Source organism: Pectinophora gossypiella, unplaced genomic scaffold, assembly GCF_024362695.1.
Source record: "Pectinophora gossypiella unplaced genomic scaffold, ilPecGoss1.1 Pgos_45, whole genome shotgun sequence".
Lineage (NCBI taxonomy): Eukaryota > Metazoa > Arthropoda > Insecta > Lepidoptera > Gelechiidae > Pectinophora > Pectinophora gossypiella.
This window is the reverse complement of record NW_026063255.1, coordinates 596,310-605,154: the sequence shown is the minus strand read 5'-3', so window position 1 is coordinate 605,154 and position 8,845 is coordinate 596,310.

The following is an 8,845-nucleotide window of genomic DNA, read 5'->3' as shown; positions in this document are numbered from 1 at the left end:
TTATTTAGATTTGATTTTTTCATACAAATGTTTTTTCCCGCTAACTACCGTTCCCGTGGGAATTTTGTAATATCCTGTTGCAACTAAGCTTTAAGTTTACTAAAGTACCTGCATGCCAAATTTCAAACGTCTAACTTGAGTGGTTTAGATTTTTCATACAAAAGGATTTTCCCGTTAATTCCCGTTTCCGTGGGAATTTCGGGAATTCCTTTCTTAGTGCACCTCCACGGTACCTAAGGTACCTGCATGACAAATTTCAAACGTCTAACTTGAATGGTTTAGATTTTTCATACAAAAGGATTTTCCCGCTAATTCCCGTTCTCGTGAGAATTTCGGGAATTCCTTTCTTAGTGCACCTCCACGGTACCTAAGGTATCTGCATGCTAAATTTCAAATGTCTAACTTGAGTGGTTTAGATTTTTCATACAAAAGGTATTTCCCGCTAATTCCCGTTCCCGTGAGAATTTTGGGAATTCCTTTCTTAGTGCACCTCTACGGTACCTATGGTACCTGCATGCCAAATTTCAAACGTCTAACTTGAGTGGTTTAGATTTTTCATACAAAAGGATTTTCCCGCTAATTCCCGTTCCCGTGGGAATTTCGGGAATTCCTTTCTTAGTACACCTCTACGGTATCTAAGGTACCTGCATGACAAATTTCAAACATCTAACTTGAATGGTTTAGATTTTTCATACAAAAATATTTTTCCGCTAATTCCCGTTCCCGTGGGAATTTCGGGAATTCCTTTCTTAGTGCACCTTTACGTTATCTAAGGTACCTGCATGCCAAATTTCAAAAGTCTAACTTGAGTGGTTTAGATTTTTCATACAAAAGGATTTTCCCGCTAATTCCCGTTCCCGTAGGAATTTCGGGAATTCCTTTCTTAGTGCACCTCTACGGTATCTAAGGTACCTTCATGCCAAATTTCAAACGTCTAACTTGAGTGGTTTAGGTTTTTCATACAAAAGGATTTCCCTTCACTACTCTGCTCCTATTGATTGTAGCGTGATGAAAAGTATACTATGACCTGTCCAGGAGTGTGAAGAATAATTGTACCAAGTTTCATTAAAATCCGTCCAGTAGTTTTTGTTTCTATAAGGAACATACAGACAGACAGACAGATAGACAGACAGACAGACAGACAGACAAAAATTTTACTGATTGCATTTTTGGCATCAGTATCGATCACTTATCACCCCCTGATAGTTATTTTGAAAAAATATTTAATGTACAGAATTGACCTCTCTACAGATTTATTATAAGTATAGATGACCTAATTTAAAACTTTTTTGTACACAACGTTTGCTATTTTGTTATTATTTGTTAAAATGTAGAAATTGTTTGGACTCGACACTCGCGAGCAGGCCACGTATACACCACGTGCGCTCCCCCACCACAAGACAGCGCCGTTGACTGCCGCCACACTTCGGCGAATGTGCGCGACGACGAACGACGACCGACGGCAGTGGCGGCGATGCAGAGTATTCGTTAAAAGGAACTTTATCTACAAAAGCCAAATTTTTTTAACTTGATACACCCAAAACTACTAAATATCATGTTCCTAGGTTCAGTGGTTAATATTTTGTATACAAAAAGTTTGGCTTTGTAGTTCCCGTTCCGAATCCGTTCCATTCCGTTCGAATTTCGGAAAATCCGTTTGTTGAAAAACTCTGCACATCCTAAGAGACCTACGTACCAAGTTTCATGGTTTTATCTTCAAAAATGACGAATACCCATACAAACATTCAACCCGTATTTCACCCCCATACTGGTAAAAATTTCAAAATGCTTGAACAAACGATTTTTTGTTTGTTATTTATTGCCTAAACACAAAATTTAATATTTTTATCTTGAAAAATGACGAACCTCATAAAAAATTTCAACACCTATTTCATCCCCTCAAAGATCGAATTTTCAAAAACGCTTTAACAAATTGTTTTTTTATTTCTTATCAAGTTCCTAAATATAAAGTTTCGTGGTTTTATCCCCAAAAATGACGAACTCCCATACAAACTTTCAACCCTCATTTCACCCCCTCACTGGTCGAAATTTCAGCAACGCTAGAACAAATGTTTAATTTTTTTTTTATCAAGTGCTTAAATATAAAGTTTCATGGATTTATATTTTAAAATTAAAATATCCCATACAAACTTTCAACCCCTATTTCAATCTCTTCGTCCCTTCTTTTCGCAATAAAAGGTATCCTATTTTCTTTCTCAGGGTCTAAAGATTGTCTGTGCCAAATTTAATCAAAATCGGTTGAGAGGTTTAAGCGGGAAAGCGTAACAGACAGACAGACAGACAGAGTTACTTTCGCATTTATAATATTAGTAAGGATTATTTTCCCTCGTTAAATAGTAAACAAACTAAGTGTAGGTGTTATAATTTCGTTGACGAACTGATTACCTATCCGTTTCTTTGTCTAAAATGAGTATTACCTTATTACTATGATTGATTACTGGGCTTAAAGTTCGTATAAATGTCTATCGAATTACCTCCTCAAGTTTAAAGCGTAGCTAGTCATGTAGTACTATATTAATTATGTGGTGTAAGTAATTAGATTTTATCTGTATGTAATGTAACAGTCAGTTGAATAAAAAAACTTATACAAATCAGATCAATTAATTGGCGTAATGTGATTCTAGAAAGAGTTTTAATGTTAATAGATAGCTAGCTATAGCTATGTGTAGGTTCCTGTAGGAATGAGATATAACTGTTTAATAAAGACAGTTGCATCAAAATTTTATCATAAATTCCCTAAATTATGGCGCCTACCTACCCTCTAAGTTAGAAAAGTGATCAAATACTAACTTGAAGTCACTCAGTTTAAAAAAAAAACATCGAAATCATTCCAGTAGCTATGGCGTCATGCGCTTCTTGACACGATCACGAAATCTAGATTTCCGCGGGAATGAGGTATTTTCCCGCCATAAAAAGTAGCCTGTGTCCGTGTCTAAGATCCTATCTTTAAATTAACCAAGTCTTATAAAATTCCGTTCAGACGTTAAGGCGTGAATGAGGCAAACTTTTAAAACAAACAATTAAAAATCACTAACCTAGTTTTCTGTCTACTGCCTACGCCTTAAGTACGATAGCATAAATATTAATAGGCCATATCCTTTTCTAGATTACTATCTATCAGCTAATTAAATTTCATCAAAATCCGTTGAGCCGTTTAGGCATGATAGACAAAACTCCCAGCAAAAACCATAAAAAAATCACTAACTCAATTCAGTTTTCTGCCTACTTCCTACCCCCTAAGTACGATGACGTGATCAATTTGATCGTACAACCGTTTGTAGATAACCAACTATTACCTTAATAAATTTCATTAAAATCCGTTCAGCCGTTTAGACGTGAAAGAGCAAAAGTCCCAACAAAAACGACTACAAATCACTAAATCAATTTAGTTATCTGCCAACTGCCTACCCCCTAAGAACGATGGCGTGATTATTTATAGCCTATGACCATTTCTAGGTTATCATCTATCACCATACCAAATTTCATCAAAATCCGTTGAGCCGTTTAGGCGTGAAAGAGTAACAGACAGACAGACAGACAGACAGACAGACAGACAGACAGACAGACAGACAGAGTTACTTTCGCATTTATAATATTAGTATGGATGCGAAAGTAACTCTGTCTGTCTGTCTGTCTGTTACGCTTTCCCGCTTAAACCTCTCAACCGATTTTGATTAAATTTGGCACAGACAATCTTTAGACCCTGAGAAAGAAAATAGGATACCTTTTATTGGGAAAAGAAGGGACGAAGAGATTGAAATAGGGGTTGAAAGTTTGTATGGGATATTTTAATTTTAAAATATAAATCCATGAAACTTAATATTTAAGCACTTGATAAAAAAAAAATTAAACATTTGTTCTAGCGTTGCTGAAATTTCGACCAGTGAGGGGGTGAAATGAGGGTTGAAAGTTTGTATGGGAGTTCGTCATTTTTGGGGATAAAACCACGAAACTTTATATTTAGGAACTTGATAAGAAATAAAAAAACAATTTGTTAAAGCGTTTTTGAAAATTCGATCTTTGAGGGGATGAAATAGGTGTTGAAATTTTTTATGAGGTTCGTCATTTTTCAAGATAAAAATATTAAATTTTGTGTTTAGGCACTAAATAACAAACAAAAAATCGTTTGTTCAAGCATTTTGAAATTTTTACCAGTATGGGGGTGAAATACGGGTTGAAAGTTTGTATGGGTATTCGTCATTTTTGAAGATAAAACCATGAAACTTGGTACGTAGGTCTCTTAGGATGTGCAGAGTTTTTCAACAAACGGATTTTCCGAAATTCGAACGGAACGGAACGGATTCGGAACGGGAACTACGAAGCCAAACTTTTTGTATACAAAATATTAACCACTGAACCTAGGAACATGATATTTAGTAGTTTTGGGTGTATCAAGTTAAAAAAAATTTGGCTTTTGTAGATAAAGTTCCTTTTAACGAATACTCTGCATCGCCGCCACTGCCGTCGGTCGTCGTTCGTCGTCGCGCACATTCGCCGAAGTGTGGCGGCAGTCAACGGCGCTGTCTTGTGGTGGGGGAGCGCACGTGGTGTATACGTGGCCTGCTCGCGAGTGTCGAGTCCAAACAATCTCCACATTTTAACAAATAATAACAAAATAGCAAACGTTGTGTACAAAAAAGTTTTAAATTAGGTCATTTTAAAATATTTTTGTACACAACGTGACGCTGACCCCTGTAAGTGTCTTGGACATAAGAGACCGATAAATATTCCTAGGTAATTTCTGCCACTCAATGGAATACATAGGTACTTTATAACTACTGTAAACAGATATTTTTTATTTTTTTTAAATATACCTACTTACTCTCTTTTAATCACATGCTATACCGTTTCTTTTATATAATCCTTAATATTCAAATTAAAAGTACGCAGACGAAGTCGCGGGTACCAGCTAGTATACCATATCTCCTATATTAAATTCGTAGCATTTTCTGATTTGGTCAAATAGTGTTTTGTTGTAATTGTGTGTTCTAATTGATCTTATACACATTTCACATTTTTTTTTTTTTTTTTTTGATTTTTTTTTCTTATTGACTTCTGACAGAGGGCAGCAGTAACTGTCAGTACTATTCAGAGGCAGAGGACAGGAGTCCTAGTATGGCTTTGTAATAGACTACTCTGGGCGCCATCCCACTTGCGTCAGACAGAGTACTGCGGGGCGGAAGGCAAGAGGGAAACCACTGCCCTATTTTTCCCTAAAAAGTAGCATGGAGAGTATTCGGAAAATGCTACACCGACAAGAGCGTGGCTCTTGAATTGATGATGATGAATTGATCTTATAAGTGCTGTTTTTCTGTCTGTGATCCAATTATTGAGTACTAGCTGGGACCCGCGACTTCGTCTGCGTACTTTTAATTTGAATATTAAGGATTATATTAAAGAAACGGTACAGATTTGTGTATTATTTATTTATTATTTGAGAATTGTGAAGGCCGAACGGAATGCAGCCCGCGAGATCACTGCGACCTTGTCAGATCTATTGTGACCTTAATCCCTACATTTAAAAATACTCCTCTAGACCGATCCGTTCGAAGAGATCCAAAGTCTTTTTGGGAGAAAGTTCCATGGCTTCCTGGGGGTCCATTATGTAGTCCCCAAATGTACGGCTTCTACTATGTATGAGAGCCTCACAGCTGCACAGCAGATGTAGTGGCGTCTCATCTTCCCCTAAGCAGAATCTGCATAAAGGAGACTCGGTCAGCTCCATTCTGTGTAGGTGCTTATTGAGTCTGAAATGCCCCGTGAGGGCCCTTTTTAAAATCCTAACCTGCCCCCTAGTGAGAGTAAGGATTTCTGATGAGAATTTCTTAGAAAAAGGTCTAATCAGCTGCTTCGAATGTTTTAGGCCAACTGAATTGGGCTAAAATTCCTTGGATTCATTTCCTAGTCGCACCCCCAGATGATATCTAGAGGTGAGAGGCGAGATCCCGCAGAAGGGTTCGGGTCCGATTAGACTTGTTCCCGATCCCTCTCTCGCAAGTTCGTCAGCACTTTCGTTGCCTTTAATGTTAGAGTGCCCTGGGACCCAGCCTAATGTTACCGAGTTTGAGGCCCCCAACTTATTCAGACTATCTATACACTCCTAGAGTGAGTAATGAGTCTACTTCAGTCGCAGCCACTGCCTTAAGGGCAGCCTGGCTGTCCGACAGTATGAGAATGTTACTGTTTGTGTTCCCCAAATTTTAGTGCACACAATCAATAATGGCATACATCTTGGCCTGAAAAACAGTGGCGTGTGCCCCCATGTCGGTTACCCTCTTTCGCTTGGGGCACCCTCCGTATACCGGCGCCTAACCGTATCCGTATATTGGCGCACCCGCCCCTGAAAGCCCGTCTTGCTTAGAGCCGTCGGTAAACCACACACGATCCGCACTGGGAAAGGGCGAGGGAACAGTTCTAGACCACTCCTCTCTCTCTGGTATTACCACCTTGAAGTACCTCACAAAGTTATGAGTCCCGACCATGACGTCTGAGGGCATCGCCATAACCGGGTCAGTCATGACAGTTGATCCCCATGTCGTTTTACCCCTTTCCTTAGCTCGGAGCATAGCGATTCTAGCTTATGTCCAGATGGAGTGGAGGCAGGTTTAGTGCCGCCTCCATTGCTAAGATTGGTGTGGACGACATAGCTCCTGTTATTATCATGCAAGCCATTCTTTGGACGCTGGTTAGGTCCGTAATGTAGGTCCCAATAGATGCCTTTTTCAACCATGCTACACAGCCGTACGCAAAATATCCCATACAAACTTTCAACCCCTATTTTAACCTCTTCATCCCTTTTTTTCGCAATAAAAGGTAGCCTATGTTCTTTTTCAGGGTCTAAAGATTGTCTATGCCAAATTTCATCAAAATCGGTTGAGAGTTTTAAGCGGGAAAGCGTAACAGACAGACAGACAGACAGAGTTACAATAGGTATTCCCTAAATTATGGCGCCTACCTACCCTGTAAGTTAGAAAATTGATAGAGAGTGTAAATAGAGAAGTGAAGTAAACACTAAGTTAAAGTCTTAGTAACACTCATTAAAAAAAAAAAACATCAAAATCATTTCAGTATTCATGCGCTTCTTGACACGATCACGCTAAATTTCCGCGAGAATGAGGTATTTTCTCGCCGTAAAAAGTAGCATGTGTCCGTGTCTAGGATCCTGTCTTTAAATTAACCAAGTCTTATAAAAATCCGTTCAAACGTTAAGGCGTGGATGAGATAAACTTTTAAAACAAACGATTAAAAATCACTAACTTAATTAGTTTTCTGCCTACTGTCTACGCCTTAAATACGATATCATGAATATTAATAACTTATATCCTTTTCTAGGTTACTATCTATCACCTAACTAAATTTCATCAAAATCCGTTCAGCCGTTTAGGCATGATAGAGCAAAACTCCTAGCAAAAACCATAAAAAAGTTACTAATTCAATTCAGTTTTCTGCCTACTTCCTACCCCCTAAGTACGATGACGTGATAATTTTGATCTTATATCCGTTTTAGGTAACCATCTATTACCTTACTAAATTTCATCAAAATCCGTTCAGCCGTTTAGACGTGAAAGAGCAAAAGTCCCAACAAAATCGACTAAAAATCACTATTTCAATTTAGTTATCTGCTTACTGCCTACCCCCTAAGAACGATGGCGTGATTATTTATAGCCTATGACCATTTCTAGGTTATCATCTATCACCATATCAAATTTTATCAAAATCCGTTTAGCCGTTTAGGCGTGAAAGTGTAACAGACAGACAGACAGACAGACAGAGTTACTTTCGCATTTATAATATTAGTATGGATCTATCTTTGATAGGCTATATTGAAGGTTCATTGTACACTATTAAGGTGTTTCCACAATTTGAAATTGAGAGTAACTTTATATCAAAACATGAAAGTGATTTGTTACAGTTGTGGCATAGAAGGTTTGGTCATTTAGGATTAAAAAACTTAAATTTACTTGCACAGTGACAAATGGTCCATGGATTAGATAACCTAAAATATAACACAATAGTTCATACTTTATGTGAACCATGTTTGGTAGGAAAAATGACAAAATTACCTTTCATTACCAAACATGCCTCTTGAGTTAGTACATACCGATGTTGAAACGGAGGTCTTTTGCTTACCTATAGGAAAAGGTAAGAGAATAGAAAGGTTGTTGTACTAAAGATGAAATGTTTCAGAAAATGTATAATAGGGTGTTTACCTGAAGGGCACAGCTAGATGTTATAGACCGGTGAGCATGAGACAAAGAAAACTCCCTTGAATTTGTACAATGTATATTTTAATATAATATTTAACTAACATGAACAACCATAGGTAGGTGAGCACCCTATGGAGGGAGATAGGTCGCGCTTTGGTCCGTCAGGTTAATTGTCACTGAGTAACAACCATGAGATATCACTATTTAAAACTGTCCGTACACCTGTAGGCACCTCACTTACTCGAGGACCTCCGACTATCAGGCCTACCTGAGGTGATGCGTTGAGGCCGGCTCAGGCCAAGGCGTGCTTGACGACGGCGGCGCAGCGGGCCAACTGTTACGCAGCTGGCGGACTGCACGTCCACCGGTCAACCTCGCGGACCTTCACCCGGCCTTATACGGAGTGTTGGCAAAAGGAGAGGCGCGGCACATCCACATGCGCGCCGCACAAAAAAAAGCTTCGACGTGCAAACAACCAAGGCAAGCTCCGCCGTAATGAAGCTTGAAATAACTTTCAAACGCAGAAGAAAACAGTAGCAATCTTCATTTACAAAAAATTTTTGAAATCATCTGATCCAATCATAAACTTCTTTTAAACAATAGCATGTCACGACCAT